This window comes from Sapajus apella, unplaced genomic scaffold, assembly GCF_009761245.1.
Source record: "Sapajus apella isolate SASKATOON/1434 unplaced genomic scaffold, GSC_monkey_1.0 scaffold114, whole genome shotgun sequence".
NCBI lineage: Eukaryota > Metazoa > Chordata > Mammalia > Primates > Cebidae > Sapajus > Sapajus apella.
Genome location: NW_022437054.1, coordinates 5,391,329 through 5,406,165, shown reverse-complemented (window position 1 = coordinate 5,406,165; position 14,837 = coordinate 5,391,329).

The window sequence follows — 14,837 nt, the reverse complement described above, 5'->3', positions numbered from 1 at the left end:
TCTCAGTCCCACAGCTGGTTCCACGCAGTACTGTGTCTGAGCCCTGTTCTCAGTCCCACAGCTGGCTGCATGCAGTACTGTGTCTGAGCATTGATATTCTGGACCAGTGGAAGTTGTTCTAGGACTCATGCAGGACAGAACTTTCAAACCAAAGTTGTCACAGAGAGTGTGTTGTATTTGCTCAGGTGTCCAAAAATGAAACCATCTTTCTGTTCAGGTTATCTATATTAGTCTGAAAGACACTGACTTTTTATTTTGCCATTTATTCCTTAACATTGAAGACCATCCTTCAGTTTTTGCTTCTCATCAGTTAGTCTTGTTGCAGCGGGAATTAAATGCGGACCGTATAAAACTGAAGGCCTTAATGGGATGTTCATTTGAAAACTGAAGATCAGTGGTCTTAGTCCTTTTGTGTTGCTATAACAGAATACCATAGACTGGGTATTTGATAAAGAGAAGAAATTTATTTTTCACAGTTCTACAGGCTGGGAAGTCTAGTGCCAAGATGTTGGCCTCTGGCAAGGGTTTTCTTGCTGTGTCTTCCCATAGCAGAGGTTGAAGGGCAGAAGAATGAGAGGGATAGGGAAAGGAGAGAGGTGTGGGGTTGAGAGAGAGGAAGGGGGTCGAGCTCATTGTTTTTCAGGAACCCACTCCAGCGATCCCAGCACTAATCCGTTCATGAGGGCAAAGCCATCACACCTCATCACCTCTTAAAGGCCCCTCTCATCTCTCAACATGGTTGCACTGGGGATTACGTTTCCAACACATGAACTTTAGGGGACACATTCAAACCATAGCTTTCTGTCCTCGTCCCCAAAATTCATGCCTTTCTCACATGTGAAATACATTCGTTCCATCCCAATAGTCCCCAAAGGCTTAACTCTTCCAGCACCAACTGAAAGTTCCAAATCCAGAGTCCCATCTAAATCAAATGAAGCTGAGACTCCAAGGCAGGCAAGACTTGCCGGAGGCAGACTCCTTTCTAGCTGTAATCCTGTGAAATCAAAACAGGCTGTCTACTCCCAAAAGATCATGGTGGGGCAGGCCTAGGAGAGACATTTTCACTCCAAAAGGGAGAGATAGGCAGGAAGAAAGGGGTAACTGGTTCCAGCTCCATCTAGACGCCAACATGGACATATTAGCTGTTTTTGCATTGCCACAAAGAAATACCCGAGGCTGGGTAATTTATAAAGAAAAGACGGGCCAGTGCGGTGGCTTACGCCTGTAATCCCAGCACTTTGGGAGGCTGAGGCAGAAGGATTGCTTGAGCTCAAGAGTTCCAGACCAGCCTGGGCAACATAGTGAGACCTCATCTCTACTTTAAAAAAATAAAAAATTAGCTGGGCATGGTGGTGTGTGCCTGTAGTCTCAGCTACTCAGGAGGCTGTGGCAGGAGGATCACTTGAGCCTGCGTGATGGAGGCTGCAGTGAGCTCTGATCTCGCCACTGTGCTCTAACTAGCCTGAGCAACACAGTGACACCGGTAAAAAAAAAAAAAAAAAAAAAAAAGGAAAAAAAAAAAAAAAAAAAAAAAAAGAAAAATTTAATTAGCTCGTGGTTCTGCAGATAGTACAAGAAGCATGGTGCAGGCATCTGCTTCTGATGAGGGCCTCAGGAAGTTTCCAAACATGGCGGAAGGCCAAGGGAGAGCAGGTATCTCACAGAGTGGGAGTGCGAGCAGGAGAAAAAGCAGACAGGTGTCCAACACTTTTAAGCAACCAGATCTCAAGTGAACTCACTGGTCACCAAGGGGACGGCACGAAGCCATTCATTAGAGATCCATCCCCATGATCCAAACACCTCCCGCGAGGCCTCACTGCCAACACTGGGGATTACATTTCAGCATGAGATTTGGAGGGGACAAATATCCAAACTATATCAATGGAAAACAACATTAAGTCTTAAAACTGGAGAATAATCTCCTCTGACTCCCTGTCCTGCAATCTGAGCACAGTGGAGTGGGGCTTGGACCCCCTAAGACCTCAGGCAGCCCCTCCCCTATGGCTTTGCTGAACTCAGGCCACCCAGCAGCTTTCACAGCATGGAGTCTCACGCCTGCAGCTTTCCTGGGTTGGAGTTGAACACTGGTGACCTGGCAGTTCTGGGGGCTCAGGGGGTCCCTGACTCCCATGGCTACACCTCTGTGACAAGTCTCTGCCTGAGCCCCTAGGCTGTCCAAGTCATCCTTTGAATCTAGGAAGGCTACCGTGGCCCCCCAACTTGCGCATTCTGCATGTCTGCACCACACGGATGCCAACAAGGTCTGCAACTTATACTTTCCAGATTACTGGGTCAAATTGTGCCTGGGCCTGCTTGAGCCATGGCTGGGCAGCCAAGGGGTGCTGTGCCAGAATCTGGGGAGCAGACGCCCAGGGCAGTGTATGCTGAAGTCCGACGGGCACCTCTCTGGGAGCCTTGCTCCCAAAGTCTTAGTTTAACTTGAAGATCTCTGGAGTGCCTTCGGGGTCATTGTCTAATTGTCTTGTTGAATAGAACCTGGCTTCCTTCTGTCCACAATCTCTTTAGCAAACAGTGTCTCGGCCACTCTCAATAGTCAATCCTGAACATGGTTTTTTTATTCTTACGTGGCCAGGCTAAGAGCTTTCCAAATCTTTCTGTTCTGTTTCCCCTTTATTTATAAATTCTGTCTTTAAATCATTTCTCTCTTCTCTCATTTTAATGTAAGCAGCTCATAGAAGGCGCACAGCACCTTGACACTTTGTTGCTTAGCTATTTCTTTTGCCAGATATTCTAGTTTTTTGCTCTTAAATTCAGCTTTCCAGGCCAGGCACGGTGGCTCACGCCTGTAATCCCAGCACTTTGGGAGGCCGAGGCGGGCAGATCATCTGAGGTCGGGAGTTCAAGACCAGCCTGACTAACATGAAGAAACCCCATCTCAATTAAAAATACAAAATTAGCCCGGTGTGGTGGCGCATGCCTGCAATCCCAGCCACTCGGGAGGCTGAGGCAGGAGAATCGATTGAACCTGGGAGGCAGAGGTTGCGGTGAGCCGAAAACACACCATTGCACTCCAGCCTGGGCAACAAGAGTAAAATTCCATCTCAAAAAAAAAAAAAAAAAATCCTGCCTTCCATAAAGCCCTTGGGCATGGGCATGGACACAGTTTAGCTAAGTTATTTGCCACTTTATAACAAGGGTGGCCTTTACTCCAGTTTCCAAAACTGTGTTTTTCATTTTCATCTGAGACCTCATCAGAATGGGCTTCACCGCCCGCATTTCTATTTTTTTTTTTTTTTGAGACGGAGATTCGCTGTTGTTGCCCAGACTGGAGTGCAATGGCATGATCTCGGCTCACCGCAACCTCCGCCTCCTGGGTTCAAGCAATTATCCTGCCTCAGCCTCCCAAGTAGCTGAGACTACAGGCATGCACCACCATGCCCAGCTAATTTTTGTATTTTTAGTAGAGACGAGGTTTCACCTTGTTGACCAGGATGGTCTCGATCTCTTGACCTCGTGATCCACCTGCCTCGGCCTCCCAAAGTGCTGGGATTATAGGTGTGAGCCATGGCGCCCGGCCCACTGCCCGCATTTCTATAACATTCTGGTCAGGACCAATTAAGTAAACTCTGAGAAGACCCAGACTTTCCCTACGGCCCCCCTCTTCTCTGAGTCCTCACCGGAATTGTCCTGAATGCTCCATTCGCAGCAACCTAGGTGTTTTCTAGCCTGCTCCTCCAAATTCTTCCAACCTCCATGTGCTACCCCGTCCCCAGGCTGCTTCCACATTTCCAGATGTTTGTTACAGCAACAGCGCCGCTACTCGGTAACAAGCTCTTGCCTTCATCCATGTCCCTCACGCCGGGTTTGTCTGATGTTTTTCTCACGATCGGATGGGCTTGTGTGTTTTGGCAGGAGGACTGCAGAGGTAAAGAGCCATTTCTATCACATTGCGCTGAAGGCACAGGTGACAGTCAACAGGACTCGCCACTGCTGATGCTCATCTTGGACCCCTGGCTGAGGTGGTGTTTATCAGGTTCCTCCACTGTCAGGTGCCTCTTTCCCCTTCCCGCACTGTGCTCCGAGGGAGGTAGTCACTCCCACTTGAGGGGTACTCTGCCCCCCTGAGGAGCAGCCACAACGTCATCTACTATTCTTCTGCACGGGAGATTTTTCCCTTCCTCCAGTTTATTCATGTGTTCTATCATTTATTGATATCAGTATGGACTCATGGATATTTATTTTAGAATTTGGATTATTATTCTTTATTTTGTTCTTTCATTTGGCTCCTGTTTCCCTTTTGATGCACACCCATCATTGTGTGTGTGTGTGTGTGCGTGCACATGTGTGTGTGTGTGTGTGTGCGTGCACGTGTGTGTGTGTAGCATTTTCTTTCTGGCACTCTAAGATGCTCTAGACCACCCAGTGCACTCCTGCCCCAGCCCTAGCATCAGCCATTTCTCCGAGGCATCACAGTGCACTGTTCGTGATGTGCACTGGCTCATTCACTGCCTCCCACTCGACTGAGGACTCTCTGCAGCAGAAACCACGGCTGCATGGTCCAGCTCTTTGTGCCCCTGTGCAAGCACTAGTGCCAGGCTTGATGCATTCTGGGGGCTCAGCAAGTGTTTGTTGAGTGGACTAACTGCAAATATTCAGAGAAGGTTCTGGTAGGTGAAAATACGAGGAAAAGAATAGTTCCCAGATTTTTTTTTTGGAGACAGGGTTTCATTATGTTGGCCATGCTGGTCTCAAATTCCTGACCTGGTCTTGCTGTGTCACTCAGGTTTGAGTGCAGTGGCACGATTCAGCTCTCTGCAACCTCTGCCTCCTGGGCTCAAGTGATTCTCCTGCCTCAGCCACTCAAGTAGCTGACACTACAGGCATGCACCACCATGCCTGGCTAATTTTTTTATTTTTTGCAGAGAGAGGATTTTGCCATGTTGCTCAGGCTGGTCTCGAACTCCTGGGCTCAAGCAATCTTCTCACCTTGGCCTCCCAAAGTGCTGGGATGACACACCTAGCAGGGTTCTCATTTTTATTATTTATTTATTTATTTATTTTTGATACAGCGTCTCACTCTGTCACCCAGGCTGGAGTGCATTGGTGCAGTCTCGGCTCACTGCAACCTCTGCCCCCTGTGTCCAAGTGATTCTCCTGCCTCAGCCTCCCAAGTAGCTGGGACTACAGGCGCGTGCTACTACACGCGCTAATTTTTGTATTTTTAGTAGAGAAGGGGTTTGGCCACTATGTTGGCCAGGCCGGTCTTGAACTCCTAACCTTGTGATCCACCCACCTCAGCTTCCTAAAGTGCTGGGGTTACAGGTGTGAGCCACGGCACCCAGCCTCCCAGATGTCTTATAATCAGTCAGATGCCTTGTACTTCATAGAGGGAAGCTGAAGAGTAAAGATGGGACATTGTGCTGACTCTCCAAACAGGTGGGCTCTAATTGGGAGGGTTGACACCTGCTGTTATAGGGATGGGGCTGTTAAACATGAAGGTGTCCCCCATCCAGCCAGTGGTCACAGGCATCCTCAGTGAGGCACAGAGTGCAGCGGGTTCTGGTTCTTATCTTCACATCAGAAACAATGTTGTGGTCATCGAACCCACAGCAGTCTGGATCCAAAGCCACAGTGCCAACTTGACTGGGAGATGCTGCTGGCCCGGGGTGCACTGGTGGGAAGGCCCACTCGGGAGCCCAGTCTCCTCCCACATGGCTTCTGCCGAGCCTAGAATTATATCAGAAAAAGTGGGTGCTTTACAGGGTTGAATCTCTGTCCAGTATCTGGTCTACCATCGAATGCCAGGCTCACTTCCCAAGAAAGTACTAGACTCCTGGCCTTTGACCCCTGCTCTCTGGCTGCACACAGCACATAGCCCTTGTTTGAGCGCCCTCACTTCTGGCCATGTCGGCGTACACCTATTTAGGTTGTAACTTTTTCCCATTAAAACAAATATCCAGCCGGCTTTTCTTCTTTGCTTTGCTTTGTTTTTAAATGAACTTTAGTATTTCCAGGGTTTCTTTAGTAACATATCAGTCATTTCTGACATTAAGATATTTCTGCAGCACTCATTTTTGGGTGGCGTTTCCATGACCTTAAATCCATATCCTGGAGTGACTAACTATTATCCCGTTAGTTCTGGCCACAGAAGAGTGTATTATATAATAATCTCATGCAGAATACTGTTTCACAATAGGAGGCAGATGAGACATAAGAAAGCCAAATGCTGTTCTGCAGGAATCAGGAGAGAGCTCAGTGAGAATGAGGATCTGGGAGCTTCACAGCCTGGGCAGAGGGGATGGTGGCCACTGGCAGGAGTGTGGTGAGCAGATGAGCTGGCCTGGCTGCACGAGAGGCTTGTGCAGAGGAAGAGGAGGACATGACAAGGCCGAAGCAGGGCGAGGGTTGTCACCCCAGGGACCATCTCCTCACGCTCAAACCTGCCTGTGCTCCTGAATTTGAGAGGAATGGAGTCAGTCCACAGTGGCTGGGTGGAAGGGCGAGCTGTCTAGGAAGGACTTGGGTGGGAGAGAAGGTGGAATTCCAAAGCTCAGCCTGGCAGGAAGGCAGCTGGGGAGCCAGGCACGGCGGGAGGCAGGAGGAATCGAGGGGGAAGAGGCCAGGCCAGGGAAGGGCCGACGTGGCTATGTGCTGACTGCTGACAGGCAGGGACAATTTCCAGAAGATGGAGTGTTAGGGCACTCCAGAGAAGCAGAACCCAGAGGGGGTGTGTGTGTGTGTGTGTGTATTTTCACACACACGCAGGAATTGGCCTTCGTGTGAAAATACACACACACACACACACACACATACACGTGCAGGAATTGGCCTTCGCCATGTGGGGCTGGCAAGTCCGAAGTCTGCAGGGCTGGCTGGAGGCCCAGGTGAGAGTTGAGGATTCCACCTGGAGTCAGAAGGCGGTGTGGGGAGGACTCCTTCCCGAGAGGCCTCAGTCTTCTTGCTTATGACTGTCTCCTGATTGGATGAGGCCCACCCCCAAGGCTGAGGGGCATCTGCTTTGTTCAAGTCTGTGTATTTAACTGTGAATCTCACCTAAAAGTACCTTCACAGCCACATCTAGACTGTTGCTTGGCCAAACATCTGGGCTCCACAGACTGGCCCAGCTGACAACCACAGGTGGGTTCATTCTTCCTCCCAGCAGAGGCTTCTGAGTCCTGCCACGCTGAAAGTTCTAGGGCCACCATGGCCCACAGGGCTCCTCCTTCCAGGGGCCGATGGTTGTGCAGGGCAGCCAGTAAGCCAGCAAGTGCAGGCCCACAGGGAGGGCTGCCTCGAGGGTGCCAGGGCAGCAGGTGCCAAGACAGGCCGAGAGCAGGAGAGCAAAGGAAGCACATCAAATTGAAAGGCTTGTTCAGACCCTCCATGTGTGTGTGAGGCAGATGAAAGGAACCATCCCAGGTGTAACAGCGATGATACCTGCTATAGGTGATTTCACAAGTCATCTCAATACGTTACGTTTTTCCGCAGTGAGTATGTAATACATTTATTGCAAGAAAAAGATTAAAAAATAAACTAGAAGAGACAAGGGAGATTTAAGAGTATGATTTTCTTATCCTTTCTTTAAAAATAATGAAGATGGCATTGGAGACGTTTGCCTGAGAGTGTGCCCTTTGGAAACGAAGTGATCACCGGCTGATAATCACCTGCTGATAATCACCTGCTGATAAGCATCCCGTTCATTGACTACAAATGCAGCCTTTACCGCCATAAGCTTCTGACAGTGAGTTTTGTTCATTTACTTTTTCTCCTGGACCAGTCTCCAACATACAAGTCTTATGGTATGGGAGTCTTAGTCCAGACATGTTTCCAGTGAGAGTTATCTGGCCAGGGTTTGAGCTGAACACGATCATCGCGGTTTTGTTGCGTTGAGGGCCTGAGGTAAGAACGAAGGCATTTAGCGTAGAATATCGGGACACACCATGAGTACATTCGCATTACTTGCGTCAGCAAATGAAAAAGGTGATTTACGTCTATGCCTGACTTTCCTGTTACTTTCCAGGTGACTTTTGGGGTGACTTTTTTCCTACTGCCTCTGGACAATAATGAAGCACATTCGGTTGTCCAGGTCCCAGTGTCCCAGTCCTTCCCTGCGAACAGCGCTTTACCTGTGATTTCTTTTGCACTGTGTGCAGTGTGTTTAGCCTACATAGGCTCAGCTCATTTGGGGGCAGCAGTCCTTGGCTTTGGGGTTCCTAACTCGACTTGCAGCAAGTCTGAAGCCACATTTTCAGCTGATTTCGGGTGTCGTTTCCATGTGCTGGGTGGGAGTAAGAGAAATCTAAGGGGCAAGAAAAGAAGGCCTGGCTCTGGGGAGAAAGCAGGGGGGAGCTAATGACTGCAGAGCCCCCTCCCCACCTGAAATGCCGCCTTAAAATCTCCCACAACAGGAATGCCTTCCCTCTCCCGGTTTCCTAGTGGAACTCAACCATCCTCCAAAGATGGAATTATAATCGTGTTTACTGTTTATTAATAAATGCCATGGGTTAGGCATTAGTGCTACCTTCCAACAGGGGTCATATTGTCCCTGTTTTTTTTTTTTTTTTTTTTTTTTGAGACGGAGTTTCCCCCTGGTAACCCAGCCGGGAGGCAATGGCGCGATCTCGGCTCACTGCAACCTCCGCCTCCTGGGTTCTGGCAATTCTCCTGCCTCAGCCTCCTGAGTAGCTGGGATTACAGGCACGCACCACCATGCCCAGCTAATTTTTTGTATTTTTAGTAGAGACGGGTTTTCACCATGTTGACCAGGATGGTCTCGATCTCTTGACCTCGTGATCCACCCGCCTCGGCCTCTCAAAGTGCTGGGATTACAGGCATGAGCCACCGCGCCCGGCCATCATTGTGACTTCAAGAGGCCTCCCAGCTAGGAAGTGCCAGAGCTGAGTCAGGCCGTGTTTAGTTCACCTCCCAGCTCTGTGGCCTTTCCCTGCCTGGCACCACCTTTGACTCCTGTCTCCTGGAAGCCGCTTCGCTCAGCCTGCGCACCTCTGCTCTCCTCCCGTCTCGTGGGACATTTCACTCCGTGCTGCCTCGGCTCCTGCTCCTCAGTGCATGGCTGCGGCACACCTGTCAGCTGCTTAGCCAAGATTCTGAGTGCTTCCTGGATGGTGCCCAGTTTGGAGGACTTGCCTGCAGCCATGGCCCAGCTCTGGTTACTGACAGCCCCAGTCAGCTTGCCGCCTTAAGCGCTCTCCAAGGAAAGCTCCCGGCAGTACCTGCACCCCAGCAGGTGCTCCCTGAAACTCACCTCTTGCTTTCCTTCTGTTTCTTCTTTGCTGTTCTGTCCTCTTATTCTTTTCTCCGCAGGGTCCTCGTTGTCCAGTGGGGATGTTTAAGCACCTCACGGAATTGTTGGAGTCTTATACCAGACCCTGTCTCTGAAAGACTGGCTGCGGTGTCTGGAATGCAATAGTCGACATCTTCCCCTCACTCTGTTCTCAGATGACATTTCCCACTCAGTGAAGAGCCTTCAGCTGCTGGCAATCTCATTTGCATCACCTTTTCCCTCTGCGGCCCCTTCCTCTCTTGTCTTATCAGGTTATAATTGGATGGTGTCGCTGCAGTGAGAGTTCAGGTCTAATCTCAGCGTGGACGGTGTCATGTCGAGGCCGGGGGCCCCTTTGTTCCTGAGATCCTCACTGCATCACGCAACACCTGGGCTCCTTGGCGGCATCTTGCTGGATGGCTTCAACCTCCTGCACACTCCCAGGTGTGCCCAGGTTGTCTGTGTGTGAAGACGTCGCAGGGAGATTTCAGGAACCCTCTGCTGAACCCAGCATCACAGAGGGTTCAGGCAAGGAGAACAGTCCAGGCCTTGGGGCCCAAAGCTGCCCCTGGGTCTCTTTGGCCTTCACCTATTGAAACATATGTTCAGAATAGCTCTTTACTCTTTTGGGTTCTTAGTTGGCTGACTTTAAACAGCATGTCTGTCAGTTTAAAGACCTAGATTTTGGGAGCAAAGGTGACTCAACGGAGAAAGGAGAGCCTTTTCAATAAATGCTTCTGGAACAACTGACTATCCAAATACACACACACACACACACACACACACAAGAATCTGGACGCAGAATTTACATGTTTCACAAAAATTAACTTGAAATGGATCACAGAGCTAAATGTAAAATGCAAAACTTAAAACCTTCTAAAAGATAACAGAGGAAATAATCTAGGTGATGTTGGGTCTGGGGGTGACTTTTTAGATATAACACTGAAAGTATGATCCGTGAAAGAAGAAATCAGTAAGTGGGACTTCATTCATAGTAAAACCTTCTGCTACGTGAAAGTCATGGAGCACCAAGGAAATCAGAAGACAAGCCACAGACTGGGAGAGAACAGTTGCAAAGCACATATTTAATAAAGGACTGGTATCCAAAATGCACAAAGGACTCTTAAAGCTCAACAATAAGAAAACCAACAATCCAATTAATAACAGGCTCAAACTTAATAGACACCTCCCCCAGAAGATATCAAGATGGCAAATAAACTTATGACAAGATGCTCCACATCATACGTCATCAGAGAAATGCAAATTAAAACATCCCTGAGATACCACATCTATTAGAATGCCCAAAACCCAAAACACTGAAAATATCAAATGGTAAGGATGTAGATCAATATAAACTCTCATTCATTGTTGGTAGGAATGCAAAATTGCACGGCTACTGTGAAAGATCATTTAGCAGTTTCTTGCAAAGTTAAATGTAGTTATCTTAAGATCCATCAATCAAACTTCTTGGTATTTACCCAAATGAGTCGAAAATCCTTTCACACAAAAACACAATGTTTATAGCAGCTTTAAGTGAAACTTGGAACCAATCAGCCTGTCCTTCAGAAGGTGGTGAATAAACAAACTATGGTACATCCAGACAATGGAATATTACTCAGCAAGAAAAGAAGTTAACTGCCAGGCACAGTGGCTCACGCCTGTAATCCCAGCACTTTGGGAGGCTGAGGCAGGTAGATCACAAGGTCAGGAGTTCGAGATCAGCCTGGCCAATATGGTGAAACCCTGACTCTATTAAAAATACAAAAAGCATTTGCTGGGCGTGGTGGTGCATGCCTATAATCCCAGCTACTCAAGAGCCTGAAGCAGGAGAATTGCTTGAACTGGGGAGGTGGAGGTTGCAGTGAGCTGAGATCACACCACTGCACTCTAGCCTGGGCAACAGCGTAAGACTCCATCTCAAAAAAAAAAAAAAAAAAAGAAAAAGAAAAAGAAAATAAGTTAACTGTCGAATCATAAGACGACATAGCGGAACCTTAAATGCAAATTGATACATAAAAGAGGCCAATCTGAAAAGGCTATGTAATGTATGATTCCGGCTAGAAGACATTCTGGTGACAGTAGGATAATCAGTGGATTCCAGGGCTAGGAGTGGAGGGAGAGACACATAGGTGGAATGCAGAGCACGTTTAGGGCACGGAAACTCTTCATGATATTAAAATTGTGCACACATGTCTTTATACATTTGTCCAGACTCATAGAATGTACAGCACCAAGAATGAACCTTAGTGTGGGCAGCGGGCTTTAGTAAATAATGATGTATTGGTATTGGATCATCAGTTTTATCAAGAGCCTTACACTAATGCAAGATGTCAACAATATGGGAAACTGTGTAGAGGGAAGGTATATGGAAACCCTTTATACTTTCCGCTCAAAATTTCTGTAAACCTAAGACTTCTCTAAAAAATAAAGTCTATTAATTTTTAAAAAGCCCTTTGGTTCTTTCGCTTAATGTCTTGCATTAATTAATATAAGAGTATTGTATAACTAAAAGCCTTTAAAGAAAATAAAACGTTATGAAACAATAAAATGCTTAAACATTTTGTTCTCTTAATAAGTTCTCTATTATTTCCTGTATTAATTTTCCTTTTAATTCATTCAACAAATAGTCGAGCGATCACCATGATTCACACCTAACACAGTGCCTTGCATATATGAATGAATGAATGAATGAATGAACCGGTGGGTGCGTGAGTGAGTAAGGCTGGCACTGCAGGGAAATTAAACTATAGAGCATTTGGCTTTCAGCATGCGAAGATTTTACCTCCCTCCTTCTCCTCTGCTCTCCCTCCTTCTCCTCTGCTCTCCCTCCTCTCACCCCTATCTTTATGCCAACAGCTGCTCCAGCCTCCACAAACAGGGTCATTCATTTGCAGTCTGCGTGTTGTAGCTTATTAAAAGTTTTGAGGGCTTCCTATTTTTATGGTAAGTCAACCCAGAACGGGAAGCAAGCAGACCCCAAGGTGGCTCGTTTAGAAAGCTCTGTCAGATTTCATGCCTTACATTTGCAGAATAGGTTTTTCAAAGCATTAATTTTTAGGAGGAACCAAGTAGAGTTGGACACAGTTGTTCAACTATTCAAGAGTTAGACCCTCATTTAAGAAAAGAGTTGACAGCCAAGCCAGTTTAGTTGCAGAATCTGACCTAACTTCAGCCTCTGTTCAGTAGACTAAGCCTGTCTGGGCCCAATTGTGAGACTGACCCAATGCTCAAGCCACATTTCGTCTTCTGAGGCTCCTGTATCAAAGCTCTCTAGCAAAATAACCCAGGGAGATGCGGTCAACTATATTAACTGTTGAAACAATACTGTGTCCCCTACTTCTCTTTTGAATCTTTAACTAGAGACTTGGCTCAGCTGAGTCAGCTGCATCATCTCTTATTGCAGAACCCGGAACGATCAACATCTGTCTTGAAGCTGACAACGTGCTGTCCTAGCTGGTGTCAGAAAAGCAGCTGAGACTTAGTCCTTCTGTATCTAACCCCCTTGTATTTCAGTGGCGCCAAACTGTGCCAGCCTCTCCAACAGGTCCTTGCTAAATCAGAAGCCATCATTTGTCCACTTCAACAGAGCAAATAAAATCCCATGACAGATGAGTAGTGAAGAGTTTGATTTGGTTTGCGCCTTGTATGCTAGTTTTTCACTAGGGCTAGGAAATAGGAAGGCAGAAACATTTATTATTATTAATAATGCTCAATTCTGTTACAGAACCGGGGAAGAGGGAGGGGAACGGAGAGGCGTGGTGCTGAGAGTTGTCCGCAGTGCTGATTCCTCCTGAGTCCTCTGTCTCGGGTGAGGGCATAGACAGCCTCCCCATCTCTGGCTGAAGCTCATCATCCTCAGCTTTCTATCCCATCCTCCCCCATCCTCCATCAGCCACCATGTCCATTCTTTCTTCTGGTTTCTCCTGTCTCTCTCTTCTGTACCTTTTCAGTGTCTTAATTCAGGTCCTTGTCACCTTTTTTGCTCATTTCATTCACTCAACAGTCATTTGGTGAGCGTTTACAAGGGCACGAAGCCCTGGAGATCCGTGGGCTGGGGAAGCCTTGCCCTACTTGCAGGGCTCTGGGAGCCGGAGGAACATGAAACCAGTGACCTCAAGTAGAAGGAGGATTTCAAAGTGAGGGTCAGGGCACCCTGAACGTGGAATGAAAGGCGAGCACACCAGCCTGGGGGCACAGCTTACCAGAGGCTGTGACATTTAAGTTGAAACCAAACAGAAGGGCCACTGGTGGCAAAGAGAACCTCAGTCAGAGGGATTTGCAGACGTGGCTCTGGCTTTTGTCTGCCTGGCTCCCCTCACTGCTGAGCTGTGCTTCTAAAACAGCCAAATAGCCTGGAGTGCAGCTGTGCACTCCTTACACGGAACAACCCACACTTCTCTGAGTGGTTCCTCCCGCTGCGGCTCACCTCCTGAGCTTCTGCACAGGAACCTCCGGCACTGCTCCAGGAGCACCCCCAGCAGCTCGGCATCCCGGGCCTCAGTGCCCTTCCTTGCGTTTGGTTTTTGCTTTCCCCATCTTGAAAAGTCATTCTTGTCTCAGCTTAGAGATTGTTGTGCTTGGTTGCCGTTAATAATAGTAATTTTTCCTTGACTATTCTGAAGTGTGTCACACATGCAATTATTTAATGCCCAGACCATTCTGCCATGTGTTATAGTGGAGGTTTATTTGTATGTCTTTAGTGTAAATGACCCTTGAGGATGGAAACAACATAATTGCATCTTCTGTCATCAGCACCAGCACCAACACTAGCACCAGCACCAGCACCCAGCATCAGCACCAGTGCCAGCACTTAGCATCAGCGCCCAAACTAGCATCAGCACTTAGCACTCAGTACCAACACCAGCACCTAACATCCAGCATCAGCACCGTTACCCAGCACACGGCATTAGCACCAGCACCCAGCATTCTGCATCCAGTACTGGCACCAGCACCCAGGACTCAGCATTAGTACTGGCACCCTGAACTGGCACTGAACACTAGCACCAGCATCCAGCCTCCAGTAAAATATCTTGTATGTAGCAAGTTTTCAGTGAATGTTTGTTAAATTGAATTAGCACTCACTTTTGTAATTCAATTAATGACTCTGCAGATTTTTCCCTTACTAAGAAATCATCATTGCAAAGTTACAACTCAGTATGAGATCGCTGGAAATGTTTTTGCATGTAGTTAAAAATTAATGCCCTAAAATTGCTAACACCTAAGTGTGTGTAATTTAATATGGTATAAGGTGTGACAGTGAGATATTTCCTAAACGTTTGCTGAGTGAACAATATGAAGCCCTACAGAGCTACTGCAGATGGAATTAAGAAGACGGAGTTGAAAAGTGAACCCACAAAGCTCCATTCTATAAGCAAAAATAACACTAAGGCAAAGAATCACTTGTACTGAGCCCAGATCTCCACTGTGGCTGTGATGGACTGGCCCTCACCCCAGCCCCGCTGCAGAAGGATGTGGGTGGCTGCTCTCCAGGTCTAGTCTCGGGAGGTACATTTCCCATGGCACTCACTAATGAAAGGAGGAAGTATTATTAATGTTGGCTGACTGTTAATTGTTCAATGGCCTGCAGTTTATG